Here is a 21,762-nt window from a genome sequence, read left to right as displayed (position 1 = left end):
GCTTACAAGCATTTAGCGCCAGTTCCTGCTGGCATGAGCGGTCAAATGAAAGACCATGGGGAATAGGTTCACCATGATCAAGGAAGGGGAGTATTAGCCACTCTACAAGTTTCTATTTAAACTCGTCAGGAAATATTTTTTTCTATATTTCTGTAGTGAATGAAGTGATGCTGACACTTTCTTACAGACTGTAGTTACGTTTTCAGTCTTGCCCGGGGACTCATCATTTCATCATTATCATCATCATCATTATTGACAGTGCGTAGATCGGACTGTGTAAAAATTGGACGGTGTACAAAATTGGGACTTCGTACGGGCGCTGATGACGGTGCAGTTGAGCGCCCACAAACCAAACATCATCATCATCATCAGTCCTGTCTACGTAGTGGTCCAGAACAATCCCTATATTTTTTTGCAGAAGATGAAAAGGTTATTTCTGAGCTGTTTAGGATTAACAGTGGAAAAGGTTCTCTGAACTGAGGAGTAATAAGTATTTTGGAGCAACTGAGATTGCTTGCTTAGATGGTTGATGTTTCAGACCTATGTTCTGCAGCGTTTCTGATAAAGCAAATAAGTCAGCATTTACGTTATACACTATGTGATGAAAAGTATCCGGACACCCCCAAAAACATACGTTTTTCATATTGGGTGCATTGTGCTGCCACATACTGCCAGGTACTCCATACCAGCGACCTCAGTAGTCATTAGACATCGCGAAAGAGCAAAAATGGTTCAAATGGCTCTGAGCACTATGGGACTCAACTGCTGTGGTCATCAGTCCCCTAGAACTTAGAACTACTTAAACCTAAGTAACCTAAGGACATCACACACACCCATGCCCGAGGCAGGATTCGAACCTGCGACCGTAGAAGCAGCGCGGCTCCGGACTGGAGCGCCTAGAACCGCACGGCCACCGCGTTAACGAGCAGAATGGGGCGTTCCGCGGAAGTCACGGACTTAGAACGTGGTCAGCTGATTGGGTGTCACTTGTGTCATACGTCTGTACGCGAGATTTCCATACCCCTAAACATCCCTAGGTCCACTGCTTCCGACGTCACAGTGAAACGCAGCCGGCCGGAGTGGCCGAGCGGTTCTAGACGCTTCAGTCTGGAACCGCGCGACCGCTACGGTCGCAGGTTCGAATCCTCCCTCGGGCATGGATGTGTGTGATGTCCTTAGGTTAGTTAGGTTTAAGTAGTTCTACTGATGACCTCAGATGTTAAGTCCCATAATGCTCAGAGCCATTTGATTTTTGAGCCTTTGGGATGTTTTGGAACGCCGACTTCGTGCCAGGCCTCACCGACTGACATCGATATAGGCCGTTACTAACCAACATGCTACTTAGACTGTATTACTCATCCAAATACAGCATATCACTTCCTTCTATATATTACAAATTATTCTTAACCACGCTTATTGTGTTTCACTTTATTTATTTTTTTATTTTTCTTTGACATTTGCATTGTATAAATTATATTCTCATCAAGTAGGTAGTAACAAATTATGGAACCATTTTACAATTGTTAAGCATTCAATTCGCCGGCCTGGGTGGCCGAGCAGTTCTAGGCGCTACTGTCTGGAACCGCGCGACTACTACGGCCGCAGGTTCGAATCCTGCCTCGGGTATGGATGTGTGTGATGTCCTTAGGTTAGTTAGGTTTAAGTAGTTCTACGTTCTAGGGGACTGATGACCTCAGAAGTTAAGTCCCATAGTGCTCAGAGCCATTTTTTAAGCATTCAATTCGCTGTGACCTCCGAGAAATCTTTATATATTATGTTCTTTATATTATTTCAAAACAGCATTAACAACTGTATACCAATAAGACTGTGACAATGAGAAGTCTTCGCTATTCAGAAACATCCGACCCACCTTACATTTCAAGGCGGTGGGTTACTCTGTAGTGTTAATGAAATGAAATAATAAAATCGATACCTCTCCTCAGTGTAGCACTCCATGATTAATGGGCTACCATTGCCCAAGAAACCTTCCAGCACCTGATTGAGCGTATGGCTGATAGAGTGTAAGCTGTCATCAAGGCTAAGGGTAGGCCAACACCATATTGAATTCCAACATTACTGATGGAGGGCGCCACGAACTTTTAGTAATTTTCAGCCAGGTGTCCGGATACTTCTGATTACATAGTGTAGACTGCTGAGTGCAGATTTGTTGTGCTTGCTCTTAGGTATTACTGTAGGTCGTCCGCGTATAAATGATATTTGACATCGGAGATAATCATCATTAACATATAACGAGAAAAGTAACAGATGCAATACAGGTCGTTGTGGGATGCCTGATACTACATACATCCGTTGTGATCTTGGTTCCGATCATTACAAGCTGTTGGCGGTATGTAACGTGTGAGTGGAACCATTGTACTTGAGTGGAAGAAAACTTTAAGAGTTCTGAGTTTAATAAATTAGTCATAGACAAAAACATTCAGCCCTTTGAATGCTACAGTGTAAGACAAATTTATTCGGTCGCACTGTTAGTGTATGGCGGTGCGTTTATGGATCGTATTGTGCAGATGTCCTCGTCTGTGCCGCCGTGTATGTTCGTGAAAGACAGTTTCTAACCTTGTAAAAATAGCGGCCCAGACAATCGACAGCACACTTTCGACTGCAAGGACTCCGGATTTGTAACCAACCGGACGAAATTCCAAGGCTGCTTTATAAGCTGGACTCGCTTCTTGCCTAGACGTCGCGTAATGAGAGAGAAGCGACTTTTTCGCGCCATTCCTCGCGTAAGAGCAGATAGGGAAAGCGATATCGGCAGCCGCCAGCTGTTTTCGAGTAGCGGGAAGAGAGCGGGCAGCCGGAACAGGGGGCGGGCGGGCTACGGGTAACACGTAAGCAACGGCGCGCGACAAGAAAGGCAGTCACGCGACACAGGGCGGCGTTGACTAGCCAAGGCCGCGTCCGGGCCGCAGCTGTGCGCGGGTTCCAGCTAGCTGCGTGTCGCCGCTAGCCACGCCGCCGGCTGCGGGCGCAGGACACAGAGCGGGGAATGTCTGTCCCCGATCCACGACAGACGCTAAAGCTGTCGGCACACGGACCGTGCATCCGAACGTTGAGCGTGCCGAGTTTCAGACGTCATAGCGTGGAATAGCACGTTCGGGAGTCTTTCCGAACGTGCAGAGCAGTATCTGGCATGTCAGATATTCTGAGCGTGCGTCTGAGCGTTGACCAATGAGATGGCACAACGCCACTTACGTCACACGCACGCCGTGTCCCATCGGTACAGAATTGTGAGGCGCCATATTGGCATTCATTTCAAGCCTATATGTATATATGAGTCGCTTAGATGCAAAACTGTCCATGTTCACTTTTTAAAAAAATTGAGTTGGCAACTCTGGATTGTAGAGCATGACATTTTACACATGGTTGAAATGCTATTTATGCTCAAAGCTCTCCATGTCCTATGGAAAATAGCTCACGTAAACTGTGGTTAAATTCAAAACTGTCCATGTCCGTCAGTAAGTTGGGTGCACAACTTGCCTTGTCCCTTTTGACAAATCGCATTGAAGGCTGGGGTCATGTGACTGTAATGGTTCAAATGGCTCTGAGCACTATGGGACTTAACATCTATGGTCATCAGTCCCCTAGAACTTAGAACTACTTAAACCTAACTAACCTAAGGACATCACACAACACCCAGTCATCACGAGGCAGAGAAAATCCCTGACCCCGCCGGGAATCGAACCCGGGCGCGGGAAGCGAGAACACTACCGCACGACCACGAGCTGCGGACGACTGTAATGCAAGATGGCTACCATAAGCATGTAAACATTGTACTTGTGTGGTCTCTTACAGTTGTTTATTCTGAAACTTATACACATTCTCAGAAAGCTATAAAAGTCCAAGGGGAGCCTAATTGTAATTCTGAAATCAACCTACCGGTGTCCGTATGCAAACGTGGGAAACACTTAGGACACATAAACTCGAGCTGCATTACGAACACAGTTGTTCCTACTAATGAAAAGAAACTGGAGGATGTTTCAAAACTCCTCGAGAAACACTAAGGTGAATCCTGGAGGGAACGTGAATTCCTGTCGTGGTACATGACATTACTAGGTTCCAGCGGGTCAGGGGCATCAGTTGAATCAGAATGCCTAGCAGGAGAAGATGAAGACATTGTTCCAGATATGATGTATTAAGTGGGTTGCAGTTTGTCAGTTATTACACCATGTACCTTCAGAAATATTAAAATAAATTGAAACTGAATACACAGTTTTATGTTCACCCCATATCCTCTCCTCATGTACAACTAGTCATGTTCAAAACTGTCCATGTCCATTTCAGTTGCATGCAAAAGTGGCCATCTGCAAAGTCAGATGCAAAACTGTCCAAGTCCATTTTTATTTTGCTTATATCTTACTATCTAGTTAAAATGAAGTCTTTCTGGCCATGGAAGAATGCAAGGAGTGATACAAGTAACATAAATAAAACGAACCAGACTGAGAAAGATGAAAATTTACCTTTTAATATTGATAGCCTACAAGACGAAAGTATCAGAACACTCTTTGCGGCCAGGATGGAAAGGAAACTGGTTGAATCATTTGAAGGAAGTACAGAGGAAATATATGACTACATAAAAGCTAATGTGAAAATCATAGCAACAGTGGTGTTGGGTAAAAAAGATAGCAACCACAACCGTGCAGCAGAGTGGTGGTCAGAGGAACTAGAGGTCCTCGTTAGAGAAAAACGAAATGCGTTCCTTCAGTGGTTGAATGATAAATCAGAAGAAACAAGATCAATATACAAGGAAAAGAAGAATGAAGTGATGAAAAAAATAAGGATGGCATAAAATGAAGCATGGGAAAGGACATGTGCCAAGGTGAATAGCAAGTTAGGATTTGGGAGAGCAAAAGAAGCATGGTCAGTATTGAAACGGCTTCAACAGGATACAAAAAGCGAAACTAATCTCCAACTGATAACACAAAAGGAATGGGAAGAGTATTTTCAAAAATTATTAAATGAGGACAGAGAAGAATATCTAGAAGAAGAAACAGGGGAAGAAAAAGGACATGAAGATGATGAGATCCAGATTTTAGAAAGTGAAGTACTTCAGGCGTTGAGAACACGAAAGAATGGTAAATCACTGGGACCAGGCATTATCAATCTGGAGTGTCTGAAATATGGTGGTGACAAAATTGTGAAACTGATAACACAGTTCTTCAACAAAATGATACATGGAGATTCAATACCCAACGAGATGAAGCTAGGTTATATTAATACAATATTTAAGAAAGGGGATCGCAAAATTTGTTCAATCTATCGAGGAATTTGTGTTACAAACACAGTAATGAGAATTTTTGCGAAAGTAATTGAAAACAAACTGGAAAAAAATTTTAGAACCCAAGAAGAACAATGTGGATTCACGGCTGGGAGGTCATGTGTAGACCATATTTTCACATTACGACAGATTTTGGAGAAACATAGGGAAAAATAAAAAAATATAGGATTAATTTTCATAGATCTAGAAAAAGCGTATGATACTGTTCCAAGAAAATACTTCGGAGAGCACTACATATGGCAAACATAAACCCTTCCTTGATTAAAATAATACAACAGATGTATAAAGATAACATTTGCCAAGTGAAAGTTGGTAATAAACTTTCACAGAAATTTAGAACAAGCAAAGGCCTTTTACAGGGCTGTCCCATGTCACCATCATTATTTAAGATCTATATAGATATTAGCCTTAGAACATGGTCTCGTAAATGTAATAGTATGGGATTAGAAATAAGAGATGGAGTTTACCTACATCATTTATTATTTGCTGATGATAAAGTAGTCGAAGCACAAGATGGAGAATGCTAACTATATGTGCAATCAACTAGCAGTAGCATACAAAACTTGGGGTTTGAAGATTAATTACCAAAAAACAGAACACTTGACTAATGATTCAGATGAGCTAAACATTGAAGGAAAGAAAATCAAAAAGATAAACACTTTCTGTTATTTGGGATCCATTTTAGAAATCGAGGGAAAATCAGAGTCAGAAATCAATAAAGTCTTATGGAGCAGGAATGTAATGAGCAGAACTAAAAAATTAATATACAAATCCATATTAGAGAGTGTGGTTCTGTATGGAACGGAGACCTGGACAGTTAACATGAAGCACATTAAAAAATTACAAGCTCTATAGATGGACTTTTGGAGAAGATCGGCAAGAATCTCCAGGAAAGAAAAGATAAGGAACACCGAAGTAATAAGGAGAATGGAAATAAAAGAAAGAATATATGACGTAGTGGATAGGAAGAAATTACAGTGGTACGGGCATGTACGACGAATGGAGAAAACCAGAATACCAAAATTGATACTGGAGTGGGAACCGGAGGGCAGAAGAAGAAGAGGGCGACCTGTGACCACCTGGCTCCAAAATGTACAGCACACAATGAGGAGAATGGGCGCACGGGAAGAAGACACACAAGATCGAAACACCTGGAGGAATATTTTGAGAATATAGTTTAAGAACGTTTATTGTTTGTATTGTAATTTCCAAGTAAATTATTATGTTGGCGATAAGGCTCTGTAATGAGGAAAAGCTCAAAATAATAATAATAATCTTACATGCATTGAGTTCCTGAGTTTTTTCAATAGCCCAAATGGTTTTGTACTAACCCATACTTATGTATACAACATACAGTGTAGGGCAGTGTATATTTACCCAGTGAAAACAGTTATTCCACTTTTTCTCAAAACCGGTTATCGAGGACATGGACAGTTTTGCATCTAGGCGACTCATATGCTGTTTCTGAGCACCAGCAAATTGAGAACCACTGGAAAACCCGTTGTTAGGTGTGTGGTTCGTTCCAATAAAATAATGAGAAACATCATATTCGTGGCAAAAGAATTATTTTAACTTGCGTATTATGAGAGTAGGCTATTTGAAGGCAGCAACACACTGAAGATCCACCCAAAATGCATTGTTCTTGGTACAATTTGTTATAATTAAATTTCAATTAGTAACATAATTATCTACGATTAACGTTTTCAGCAAGTGCTAACATAATATGATTTTCTATATTGTGGGTGTTGTTGGTTTAGCGTAATCAGTAGGCTCCTTGTTCCATTATGAGTTTTTGTTGGGGCGGTGGTTCGCGTCTTAACACTTCCAAATTTGTTTCCCTAACATTCGCGTTTTTATTAGGTTCTGATACTTTCTTATTAGTTTAATATAATTGTATGCATAATATTTGATGTTATGTAAATATTAGTTGACCTTTTTTTGAGGGGTGACTTTGTTCGATTGACTTAATCTACAGGACAGCTTGCACTACTTGTATAAAGATATATTGCTACTTTTTCTTTTACGCTTCGTAATTCACGTGTTGCAACGATTCTGCTACTGGGTCGGAACAGTGATCAAGTAAGACTGACCTTGGGGTTTTACTAAAATATGGAAATGATGACATAATGTTTATCTTATGCGAATAAGTATTCCAAATTTGTACCGCACTGTTTGTAATGGAACTTTTTAATAAGCGCGTGTGCTTATTGATTGGACATGTTACTTTCTTTTTTGTGGACGATGGAGGAAATGTGCGTTGTAATAGAGCTAACGTGGGAATTTTACGCGCTCCCGTTGAGTGAACAGTGTGATTTACGAACTAAAAACATCCCTCAACTGCCGCTGGAGTGCGTTGCGATCGCGTATAACACGTTGGGGCCCATGTACCGTATGCACAAGTCGCATCGTTCCTAAGCGTTCAGCATCACGTTGAGCTTGGCACGCTCAACGTTAACGTTCGACAGCACGGTCTGTGAACTGACGGCTTAAGCCAGGGCCGGCCAGAAATTCTGCACGCATGCGGTGCTCCTGCACATGTGCAACTTCCGGGTCACAGCGTGCACGCCGCAGCCGTCAGCGTTCATGTAGTGCATGTTTCTACGCATAGATGTCTCTTTATCCACTTGCTGGGATACTCTGTACCGGCGAATTCTACTGCTGTTTCCACAGCTTGCAAGCCAACCATGGGAAGGTATTTCGCATATTAAACATTAGTGTCACAGTCTGCTCATTGAGACGTCTACTTTTATGTTAACAGTTTAACCCAGTAAGACAAGCAATACAGTTAACAACCGTGGGTTTTATTAAGGCAGCTTGACTGACGGCACGTAAATACGCGTAATGTTTTTGATCTAGTATTTAAGAAAGCGAGCACTTAGTGACTTCTGCCGCTGCCAGCCTACCTGGTTGTTCAGGTGTTAAAATAACAATAAAGTAAAAAAAAAAGTTAGTGACTTCCAACGAACGTTATTCATGATTTCAAATAACATTAAAATAATGCAAGTTTTCCTATAACTAATTCTCGGTGCCCTCAGTTACACCCACATAATTTCTGTCTCACTGACCTCTGAACAAAATGATAACCGCAGACATCTCGATAATCACCTGTTATTTCAATACCATTATTGCTGTATCTTTCATCAGTTCCGTCTGAAATCTCCATAATAACCGACAATTAGATGAATGTTATGTTTTATCGACTTCAGCTGAGCGTAGCCCTTCTCACATTAATAAAAACCCCTAAATGCAAGTATACATTGTAACAATCGGTTTAATGACCAATTTTCCTGATAATAATGTAACATGGAGCAGAATGAGGCAATAATGCACACTTAGTAAACAATAATTTTTAATTATGAAAGGAATAAATCCAAACACGTTTATCACTCGTCATGAGAAATGATATAGTTAAAATCGGGCGCAAAAGCACGGCTCATTGACAAACGCAAGCAGTTGCGAAGATTTTCATCACTTATGCTTGAGCGAAACCTTGATTTATTCATTTTCGTAACCGAGAAAAATCTTTCACAAACAAGCTCTTGCGTGTACAACATAAACAGGGAGGTGGAGCCGCCGCCGTTCATTTAGGACACATGCCTAATAACAGATGTCGCTGTCGCACACGTGCGCACATGTGCAGCACTTCCGCACGTCTGCACACTGTGCAGCGTTTGGCCGGCCCTGGCTTAAGCAGTGGGGCTATTCCTCCAAACGAGCGGTTGGCCGTGGTCTTCCTGTCCTCCGAACCGAACTGTTGTGTAACTGTTCCGCTCCCAGTGAGAATGCATCGGCGGTATTTTGACTGGAGGGTGGACATCATCTGTCTGAAGCAATCAGTGTTGCCTAATCATCTACATCTACATCTACATGGATACTCTGCATATCACAATAAAGTGCCTGGCAGAGGGTTCATCGAACCACCTTCACAATAATTCTCTTTTATTCCACTCTCGAACAGCTCGCGGAAAAAACGAACACCTATATCTTTCCGTGTGAGCTCTGATTTCCCTTATTTTATTATGACAATCGTTTCTCCCTATATGGGTCGGCGTCAACAAAATGATTTCGCATTCGAAGGAGAAAGTTAGTGACTGAAATTATGTGATAAGATTCCGCCGCAACGAAAAAACCCTTGTTTTAATGGTGTCCATTCAAAATCCTGTATCATGTCGGTTTCACTGTTTCCTCTATTTCGCGATAATACAAAACGTGCTGCTCTTCTTTGAACTTTCACGACGTACTCCATTAATGCTGTTGGGTAACGATGCCAGACCGCGCAGCAGTACTACAAAAGAGGACGGACAAGTGTAGTGTAGGCAGTCTCCTTAGTAGGTCTGTTACATTTTCTAACTGTCCTGTCAATAAAACGCAGTCTTTGGTTAGCAATCCCCACAACACTTTCTATGTATTATTACCAATTTAAATTGTTTGTAATTCCTAGGTATTTACTTGAATTTACGGCCTTCACATTACACTGATTTATTGTGTAACCGAAGTTTAACGGATTCCTTTTAGCACTCATGTGGATGACCTCACACTTTTCATTCTTTAGGGTCAATTGCCAATTTTCGTACTATTCCTATATATTTTCTAAATTGTTTTGCAACTTGTTCTGATCTTCTGATGAGTTTACTAGACGATAAACGACAACATCATGTGCAAACAACCTCAGATTGTCTCCTAAATCGTTTATATAGATCAGGAACAAGAGAGGGTCTATAACACAACTTTGGGGAACGACAGAAATCAATTCTGTTTTACTCAAAGAATTTCAGTCGATCTATACGAACTATGAACTCTCTGAGAAGAAATCACGAATCCAGTCTCATAACTGAGACGATAGTCCATAAGCACGCAATTTTACTACAAGCCGCTTGTATGGTATAGTGTCAAAAGCCTTTTGGAAATATAGATATAGAGAATCAATTTGAAATCCCTTGTCAATAGCACTGAACACTTCGTTTGTGTAAAGAGCTAGTTGAGTTTAACAAGAACTATGTTTTCTAAATCCGTATTGACTGTGTGTCAATTCTCTTCGAGGTAATTCATAATGTTCGAACACCATATAGCCTATGTTTCAAAATCCTGCTGCATATCGACGTTAATGATATGGGCCTGTACTTAAGTGGATTTGTCGTACTGCCTTTGTTAAATATTAGTGTAACCTGTATAACTTCCCAGCTTTTTTAGAGCTAACTCTGGCTTCTTTTTAATCCATTTAGCTGGGAAATGAGTTGTTTAGAAAGGGTCCGAAAGTATGGGGTTTTCACAACAATTTGGCTTCTTTTCTAACTTTTCTTACAGCAGGAAAGCATTAAAATCCATGTTTATTAAAGGAAAATTGCGCGTTCCATATTCCATGAAAATGTATTATTTGACTGAATAAAAAAGTACAACAAAACAAACTAAAGCTGTGTTGGCGTCTGTTTTGGGTTTATCATCATACACATACACAGGACCAAAAACGTAAATGCAAAAAATAAACAGACAGCCTTATTGCCTTACTGGAAACGCTGTTGCAGCACAGCTAACATCAGCGAACTATAGCAACTTTATCACAATGAAGGAAGCAGATCTAAAAAAAGCAAACTTTGATTTATGCATCAGAAGTCATACGTTTCACAGTTGTAGTAAACTACACTCCTGGAAATTGAAATAAGAACACCGTGAATTCATTGTCCCAGGAAGGGGAAACTTTATTGACACATTCCTGGGGTCAGATACATCACATGATCACACTGACAGAACCACAGGCACATAGACACAGGCAACAGAGCATGCACAATGTCGGCACTAGTACAGTGTATATCCACCTTTCGCAGCAATGCACGCTGCTATTCTCCCATGGAGACGATCGTAGAGATGCTGGATGTAGTGCTGTGGAACGGCTTGCCATGCCATTTCCACCTGGCGCCTCAGTTGGGCCAGCGTTCGTGCTGGACGTGCAGACCGCGTGAGACGACGCTTCATCCAGTCCCAAACATGCTCAATGGGGGACAGATCCGGAGATCTTGCTGGCCAGGGTAGTTGACTTACACCTTCTAGAGCACGTTGGGTGGCACGGGATACATGCGGACGTGCATTGTCCTGTTGAAACAGCAAGTTCCCTTGCCGGTCTAGGAATGGTAGAACGATGGGTTCGATGACGGTTTGGATGTACCGTGCACTATTCAGTGTCCCCTCGACGATCACCAGTGGTGTACGGCCAGTGTAGGAGATCGCTCCCCACACCATGATGCCGGGTGTTGGCCCTGTGTGCCTCGGTCGTATGCAGTCCTGATTGTGGCGCTCACCTGCACGGCGCCAAACACGCATACGACCATCATTGGCACCAAGGCAGAAGCGACTCTCATTGCTGAAGACGACACGTCTCCATTCGTCCCTCCATTCACGCCTGTCGCGACACCACTGGAGGCGGGCTGCACGATGTTGGGGCGTGAGCGGAAGACGGCCTAACGGTGTGCGGGACCGTAGCCCAGCTTCATGGAGACGGGTTCGAATGGTCCTCGCCGATACCCCAGAAGCAACACTGTCCCTAATTTGCTGGGAAGTGGCGGTGCGGTCCCCTACGGCACTGCGTAGGATCCTACGGTCTTGGCGTGCATCCGTGCGTCGCTGCGGTCCGGTCCCAGGTCGACGGACACGTGCACCTTCCGCCGACCACTGGCGACAACATCGATGTACTGTGGAGACCTCACGCCCCACGTGTTGAGCAATTCGGTGGTACGTCCACCCGGCCTCCCGCATGCCCACTATACGCCCTCGCTCAAAGTCCGTCAACTGCACATACGGTTCACGTCCACGCTGTCGCGGCATGCTACCAGTGTTAAAGACTGCGATGGAGCTCCGGATGCCACGGCAAACTGGCTGACACTGACGGCGGCGGTGCACAAAAGCTGCGCAGCTAGCGCCATTCGACGGCCAACACCGCGGTTCCTGGCGTGTCCGCTGTGCCGTGCGTGTGATCATTGCTTGTACAGCCCTCTCGCAGTGTTCGGAGCAAGTATGGTGGGTCTGACACACCGGTGTCAATGTGTTCTTTTTTCCATTTCCAGGAGTGTATGTTGCAGCAACTGAATTGAGAAGATAAACAGCGAATTTCTATTCAAGGCGGTAGTTCGCTAAGTGAATGAAATATGTAATATTACAGTGCAGATATTCTGAGGTATCCTGTAAGTATCTCCCAGAAACACTATTTATATTTTTATTGTGAAAAACAGAAAGTTATGCGAGAGAAACGGACATAAAAAGTTTATTTAAATTTATTTTTGCGTCAAAGTATTGAGTTCTTACAAATGGGACAATGGATATTTCATAGAAATAAAACCTCAGATTGTTCTACCCGCATCCGAAGTAGTAATACATCAAGAAATTACTTACCTAATGAGATGCACGAGGCGCGCCACTAAATTTTTATTCTTTTGCGCTTTCCTCTTCGTCTATTAAAGACATTAAAATGAAACATCGTACACGAACTTAAGATTAATGCAAAATCCTGTGGAAGCGTTATTTCCTGAAGTTGTTGTAAACCGAATTACATACCCGATGTGAGTAAATCTGAGTAAATTATTTTTCAAGAACCTGAGCCCAAAGTAAAAAAGGAATCAATCAAAGTAATATCAGAGTTAATTGTATTTTAGCATGTCTGTGTATAAAATCTGATCCACCCGCTCTGCGTACAGTTTGAGTTATCTAACAATATCTACCTTTACTGGATTTTCGTATATGTCGCTCCACCACTTAAATACCTTACACAGCAAAATTACGGCAAAAATAAAACATCACAATAATGCACCTTGTTTTAATTCAGTTTTTCTGGAATTTTTGCAGACACATTTAGTGTATTTCGTTTTGGAGAGTGGGCCACACTGGAAGCAATCGGTGCTTGATTGCGTACTACAGGTGTCTCCCATTTATCTTGACAGATCCATTAGGGTATTGTCCAGAAGCAAAATAAAAAATGTACAAAGCAAAAGTTGTTCAGCCACTATGGGGACATAAACGAACATGATTGCTTTTTTTGAAACTTTGTTCGTTACGAAGATAGGAACAGCAGAATGTCTTAAATGGCACCCTATGTTTTTTATTCACTTATCCACTTGCTCTGCTCAGGATCTATTCAAAACATATCGCAGTGTACCGTTGAGTAAACATGACGTTATTAAAAGCGTATCAGAAGAATGTCTTTGACTTTCCCGCATTAGCAAACAATGGAGGTAGCGGGATAATGTAACTCGTCTACGTGCTGGAGTTGAAAGTAAACGAATGGAAACAAAAGGAAAATGCTTCATTCAGGATGATATGTGATGAGTATAATGTACACTAGCGAGAAGAAGATCGGCCATTGTTAATGTATACATCATTGCAGTTTTCATTGTCAAAAGTAACAGTGTTTCCTATAATCGTAGTTTGTTCCGTTACTAAAAACTCATTTAGCGTTTTTAATTTGGCTACTCTATTATCGGGTCACTTTTTGAGACTTTAGAAACTGGTGGATTAAACTTACTTTCACCGGTATCGTGTGCCAAAAGTTGGAGTAGGTTAAAAAGGTAAAATGAGATGCAGTTGCAGGAGCAAGCTTGCTACAGGTCTAGCATCGATGTTTGCTTCGAATGGACCTTGCATATGTTCCTCAGTGCTCATAGTTGTTTCCACGTTTTCTGTCATGACTAACTGAATTGTAATGAGCACTCCAGCGGAGACCAGGCAATCGCTTCAAATGTGTTCCTATTTTTCCTACAAGTAATTCCCACCTAGATGTAGTAGGCGAGAAGAATGAATGTAACTTCTCTACAGTTCCTAAAAAAGGTGACACTAGAGGGAACACATAAAACTGCATGAACTCCACAAAGAAAAAGGAATGATTAACGCAGGGGCCAAACTTAGCTTTTGGACTGACTTCTCAAATTTTTCGTCGTAGTACTCCATGTACACCTGAAATTCATGAGGTATTGGCAAAAACGTGAGCGCTGCACAACGCAATATCCAGACCATCTATTTCCAGCTGCTGCTGAACATCTTTTGATGTACCCTCTGCAGTCTTTACTGACATTAAAATATCTAACATCCCCTCAGATGTAGTGGTAAGATGGCCCAGTGGATAGCTCGCCAAAAACTGAACACAGATGAAGCATGAGAACAGGAAGAAGGTGTACTGAACTGTAAAAAAATAGCAAAATAGGAACAGTGAACGGTCCGAGAACAAGAACTACAATGAAGAGCAGCCTGATTTAGCATGTGTGTCATGGTGTTAGACTGTCAAGCGGCTGAGCTGTGTTCAAAATTCCCATGTACCTACCATTTGTTTCTTTTTTCCCCACAACATTATAAACTGTCTGTCCGGTCACTGAAATGTCTTTCTGCAGTCTTGCCAGTTGTCATACTATACGTTGATTACACAGCTCTGCAAAAAATAAAAAATAAAATAAAAAATTAAATAAAAAATAAATAAATAAAAAATTTGTCAGCTGCCTGAGGTATTTTTACTGAATTATAAGTTTTAGAATGCGCTGTTTTCAGACGTGATGTCCATTTTTTTCTATCACATAAGGTTTTTTTGCAAATTCAAACACAAAAAATTGGTAAAAGCGTTCGTTTATTCAAAATTAACAAACATCATATATTTTTTTACAACCAATGAAACATTATTTTGAGACAAATAGTAACAATATTATACTTATTCATTTTTTTATGAAATCTTTTCTTCTTTTCCTTGATACTTTGCCGAGTCCTTTTCCGATTTCCATCTTTAGTTTCCTGCTTAAGCATCCAACAGTAGTCAGCAGGCATAGTGACATCCCATCTTCCTTAGTACCGTCTCTCGATATCACGGACATCCTGGTGAAACCGCTCCCCCTGTTCTTCTCACCGTAAGCTCCCAGGTTTACAGGAAAACTGTCTATGTGGGAGCGTAAAAAATGGACCTTCAAGCTCATCTTGTAGCCTTGAGCTTCGTATGCATCCATTGAACAATGCTTTTGTAGTCAGGATCCTTAGTATTTCCCAAAAACTTTCGCACTACATCCTTGAACGATACCCAAGCTTCTTTTTCCATCTCATTCATACTATCCACAAAGAGGGTGTCGGTTAAAAGTTTTCTTATGTCAGGGCCAGTGAAAATTCCATCTTTCAACTTTGCTTCTGCAGCTTCGAGAATTTTGTAGATAGATATTTAAAACAGTCCCCATCCTTTTGCAGCGGGTTTACAAATTGTCTCATCAACCCCAATTTGAATGGAAAGGGGGCAAAAAAACCTTTTCTGGTGGTACCAAAGTAGTATTGATAAAATTTTTCTCTACAGGTTTTAAAGTTTCTCGGGGTGGCCAACCACTTTTAGTCCAGTGCTGTTCTCTGGCTCTACTATCCAACAAGCATAAGAACCTTGGGTATTTAGTACAGTCAGTCTGCTGACCCAAAAGCATCGTGAGTCTTTTGAAGTCCCCACAAACCATCCATTGATGATCCTGATATTTGACTTTTTCCAGGATAATGGCCAAATCGTTATAGTTTTCGCCCATATGCACAGAATGTCCGATCGGAAGCGATGCAAATTTATTTCCATTGTGCAGTAATACTACTTTAAGACTAGTTTTGGATGAATCAATGAATAGGCGCCATTCAGATGAGTGATACTGCATATCAAAGCAATGCACGAGTCCTTCCACATCATTGCAAAAAACTAAATTTCCTTCTTTTGAGAAAAACTAGGTAAATTCTTTTTCTCGGTGTCTGCACCATGAAAATGAGGTGCCAGATGAAGAAAGGTTTTTATTTTTTAATCTAGAACCTAACAGTTCGGCTGCATCTTTTGAAAGACCTAAATCTCTTACTAGATGATTGAGCTCACTTTGAGAAAATAGTTGAGGTCTTTCATCTTCGTCTGAAGAAAAATCTGAGCTTGATTCACCCTGAGGATGTAATGTAACTTCGTCCTCCAACTCACTCAGGTATTCATCCAAAGTGGAAGGTGACTGTGGGATAGGTATTTCAGAGCTATGGGGCACTGGACGTATAGATGAGTCAAGGTTAGGATAACTTATGCTTCTTTGTTTTTTTAATTGAATCCCTTTACGTCAACTGAACAGAAGTAGTAATCAGTGGTATGGTTATCCTGCTCACGCCATATCATAGGAATCCCAAATCGAAATGCATTTTTCTTACCCTTAAACCACAAACAAAGATCTTCTTCACATCTTCTACACACCTTATGCGAGGCCCATGGTTTATCTTGATCACCAAGTTTTAATTTAAAGTAAGCAAAATAAGCTTTCCTCACAAAATCACTTATGTTTCTCTGTTGACTGTTAATAGTGTATTCACCACAGATATAACAAAAATTGTTTGAAGAAATAACACAACCTCTTGTAGCCATGACTAGACACAAACAACAGCACTGTTCACTTGAATATCAATATGTCTACTGAGAGTTTCTCTTCATTTCATGCGAGGCACAAATCGTCGTTTGGATTGTCTCAACACGATAAAACTGAACAGTAAGATTGTTTGCATCTGCTTATGGCGCCCAGGAGGTCACGGTAAAACCTGCAAGTGGTATCAAAGAATAGTTAACATTGTAAATTTTTAAATTTAAGTTCATTTTATCAATTATAATTGATATAATTTTTAATAATTATTAAATTTAAAAAACCATATAGGTTTATTACTAATTAACTTAAATACTGCAATATACATAAAAACGTATCTGATAGAATTTTTTGAATATTTTTCCTGGTTCTGGGAGGTCAGAATCTATACGAAAATGTTAAAAAAATCCTATGCAGTTTTTTAGTTGCGGACCTGTGTTATAGAATATAAGTCGTGTGCTAAGAGTAAGTTACCGTCGCAAGTAAATGTGATGAATGGAGAGCAGGCGAGATACCAATAAGACGTCTCACAGAAATGAAAATAACAAATAAGTGGGTGTGGACTATGTTACTACAAAGGACTCCAAGAGTCAAGACTTCCAAAACGGAAAGCGCCTTCATAAACGTTAATAACATATGTTTTGACAGAGCACAGAGAAACTGTGTGATTGTGAAACTGTTGCGTTCATTTGTTATAGTTTATGTGACAAACTATTACGTTTTGATAGTTTCCTTTGAAGTGATCACATTCACTTTCATACGAACACCCATATCGGGCAAGGAGGAATATCTCACGCTCTTATGAGTCGTACAAATTAAGTGCGTCAAGGGATTCTTGTCATATGACACATATACTGTCACTACTGCCGTATATGATGCACCAGACGTATTTTCCGGTGGACGATTCGGTTGACTTGTCACCTTGTCATAAAACATTTGCGGTAGTCCATCGCGCTGATACATTAAGTTAGTTTTTTTTATTACAGAGGGCAGCTAACCCACTAACCGAACACGATGTGTTGCTGTTTCATTCAGCGACCCCCTTATATTGCACTTGGACCGTTCACTGTTTCTATTTTACATTTTTTTCATAATCCAGTTTCTTCCTGTTTTCATGCTTGATGTGTGTTCAGCTATTGCACTTGGTGTTCTTGGACCATTCACTCTTTCTATTTTACTTTTTTCACAATCCAGTTTCTTCCTGTTTTCATGCTTGATGTGTGTTCAGCTATTGTCGGGCGATATGGTGTTTCTCTTGTAACAAGGATTCTTGAGTTTCCGCAATGTTGTCTTCTATATGGACATTTCTAAATATTTGGCTCATTTGGTCAAATCTGTTTTATCGGCAGTGCTTAGCCTTTTTCATATCAGAAATAATTTTTGCTTACCACGTCAATGTGGGAAAGCTTACGTTGGCCGTTCTATTCGCACAGTGAATGACAGGTGTGTGGAACATCGCCGTCACACGAGGCTACAACAGCCGGAAAAATCGGCCGTAGCAGAACACTGCCTAAATGAGGGACACAAAATGAAATTTGAGGAAACTGTTGTAATTGCCAACATTTCCGGTTTTTGGAATAGTGTGTATAAAGAGGCGATTGAAATTAGGTTGGCTGATAATTTAATCAACAGGGACAATGGGTTTCCTCTTAGCAAAACGTGGAATCCTGTATTATCTCGCATCAAAACTGAACGTTCTTCGATGCGGCCTTGATTGCGATATATCGTTGCCAGCAGTGTTTCACTAAGGGCGGCGCCACCTCCCTGTTTTGGAAGCCAGAAACCGTGATGGGCGGCGCATGCGCCGTGTACTGAACGGTGGCGTATATAGGACGTCGAATTGCAATCTTGCGTCAGTTCTCAGCGGGACTCATCAGCAGAAGCAGCATTTTCGAAGATGGCGAACAGTTGGATCGCCGAAATATCGAGTCAAGTTGATTTTAGGATCCGGCAGCAAACCCGAAGAGACTTTCAAGACTTATTACGCCGGGAAAGCCTACGTAGTCACTTTAACAATTATATTTTAGCAAGAAGGATTACCAGTCACCATTGTGTCAGATAATGGTCCACAGTTATCTTCGATAGAAATCATGTCTTTCTGTAAGGCCAATGGGATCACACACATTAGATCGGCACCTCTCTCATCACAATCTAACAGCAAACAACAACCTATGTTATTCTTGACAGGTTGGGTCACCATCAACACAGACACTACAATAACCTGCACTCTTCACTATTCCCAGTCCTACTGCAGAACTTTCTGTTCCAGAGCATATTTGAATAGGCTTCTCCGTCAGCAGTTATCCATGGTGGGTCTCATACCAGCTACTCAGCATTACCAACAGCTTTTCCTGCACCACAGCTGCTGCTGCCAGACAGATTGGAACCTGGGTCAATTCTTCCATGGGCGCTGTCCGATCTGCCACTGCACCCCTAGCCTCCACAGCCCCTCGCGCTGCACCTTTTGTTCTTGAAGTCCACAGCTAATGAACGCTGCACCTCCTCCCACCCCAGCCATGGCTGTTATCCTCTTTGCCACCCATTGAAGTGGACTCACTTACGACGATGGTTTGATAAGTTTGGTAAATTTCCATGAAAGAATGGAAAATTTTTGTTGCGCTTTCATATTTAGTAAGCTTGATTATTTCAAGCATTGTCTAGAGAATTTCAACAACATACAGTTCATTAGATAGCTAACTGAATTAGTAAGTGTGTCAACTGCGATTGAAAATGGAGAAAACCGAATGCCATGCTGTTATTAAACATTTTCATTTGAAAGCATCAGCTACTGCTCAAATAAAAATGCAGCTGTATGAAGTTCATGAGGACTCCACACCATCATTGAAGACGATTAACTTTCGGATTAATGAATTTAAACACAGACGGACAAGCTTGCTCAAGCTGTCCATTTGAGGTCACCACAAGGGAAACCATTCACAAGATCCATGACATGGTAATGCAAGACTTCCAAATAAATTCTTGAGGTTTCTGAGGGTGTAGGCTCCTCAAATGAGTGACTGTATAATATCCTGCACGGAGAATTACCTATGAAAAAACTGTGTGCAAAGTGGGTGCTCCAGTTGCTCACAGTCGACCAAAAGTGCATCTGGCACAATATTTCAACACCATATCTAGCGATGTTTAATCGCAATCTCACGACTTTTTGCGCGAATTTTTGACTGTTGATGAAACATAGATCCATCATTACACACCAGAGTCAAAACGGCAGTCAAAACAGCGGCCAAAGGTTAGTGAAAATGCACTGAAGAAGGCATAGATCATTTTGTCAGCTGGTAAGGTGATTGCCACTATCTTTTAAGATTCCCAAAGAATAATCCCCATAGCTCACTTGGAAAAAGACAGAACCATAACTGGACCCAATTATCCTTTATTGTTGGACCCTTTGAAACTTGTGTTGGCTGGAAAAAGACCAAGGTTGACATACAAAAAAGTGCTATTTCACCAGGCTAATGCCCAATACACGCACGAACGATAACAACGGCGAGAGTGCATGAACTGGGCTTTGAATTGGTTCCTCATCCAACCTATTCACAAGACTTTGCCCCGAGTACTTCATGTTCCCTTCTTTGGAACTTTGGCTTGCTGGAAGAAATTTTAATCAAATGAGGAAATGGCTGTTGCAGCCAACGAGTATTTTGCAGAGATTCACAGAACCTATTTTTCCAATGGGATGAAAAAGCTGGAGGGTCTCTGGACCAAATGTATATCCCTCAAGGTAAGTTATGTCGAGAAGTACGGTGCGCTGTTTACGAAACAAACATTTTTTCTTGCTTTTTTACCAGACCTATCGAGCCAACCTTGTATGCCACCAGAACAAGCTAGAGTTGCATTTTGCCTCCGGTTTATCTTTGGGTTTTCCAGACGCTTGTGCAACAAATGCTGGAATGTGGATCATGCTGGAATGTTGGTCAGCCATGTCGGGACCCAGCTTCTGGCCTGACATTAACCTGCCTCAGAGTCAGGGCACCCCATTACCCCCATGGCCCCTCACACTAGACTGCAATGTTGCGACTTTTTGGGGGAGTGGGGAGGGGGAACAGTGTGCTATCATCAGTGTCTACACCATGGCACCTGCCATCACACAGCCACATGTCAAACATCACACAGTCTATGGCCAGTGGCTTCTAGTTCTTGTGCAGTGCCACACAGCCAGACAATGCAGCCGAGGCCCATGCACATAGCTGTCTCTACAGTATCATAGCGTCACCAGCCAGCATGACCTCACAAAGCAACTCATGCTGACACCGCTCCAGTAATGCTGTGCCACAACACTGCAGACTCCCTGATGGTGGTCACATTCATACACTGCTAGGTCTTTATAAGCACATGTGGCACCACACTCTAGAGTCTCATCCAGAAGTGTTCTATAACTGTTACCTCAGCACCTCACCACTCGGACTGCCTTTGCCTGGACTGCAACCATGCACGGAAAGGGCACCAATCTGACCAGTGTATTCATCCACAGACTTTGCTAATCGCTGTCCCAGTGGCAGTGCTAGCTCAGTCATTAAAGTTATGTATATTTCTGTTTCTTTTCCATTCACAGATGCAACAGTACTTATCATTTTTCTTTGACAGCTCTTTTATCAGCTATATCCTTTGGAAGGGGGATGTAGGACGACCATCCATGTACTGGAGCATACACATGTGTTGAATGTCCAAACACAGAACTCTATGCAGGGCTATACCCAATTCTCTTTGTTGGAATTCAGAGAGCCAGGTCTTTATTGGCTTTGGGTACATTCATCATCCAGTCAACAAATGATGTGTCCCACAGTTGTATCATTATCACCTTGTTTATGTATAAAGACGTTCCTTGAAACACCCTCCTTAGGTGGGGAATGAACTCACAGTATATCGTAGTGCTGCACTGAAAGTTACGATACTGTAGATCCTTTAGTATCTTGGAAAGCTAACTTTCTAGAACGGTAAGTACTCATTCATGAAAAGTATTAGATCTTGGTACACAGCCGAATAACAGATGTAGGTGAGCAAGATCCTGTGTCCAATTGAACCTTGAATAACTGAAAATGGTAATACTGTGCAGCATACCTGAACATACTCGTCTTCACTTTCAAAATGGGT

Source organism: Schistocerca cancellata, chromosome 1 (genome assembly GCF_023864275.1).
Source record: "Schistocerca cancellata isolate TAMUIC-IGC-003103 chromosome 1, iqSchCanc2.1, whole genome shotgun sequence".
NCBI lineage: Eukaryota > Metazoa > Arthropoda > Insecta > Orthoptera > Acrididae > Schistocerca > Schistocerca cancellata.
Note: the sequence above shows the minus strand (reverse complement) of the source record.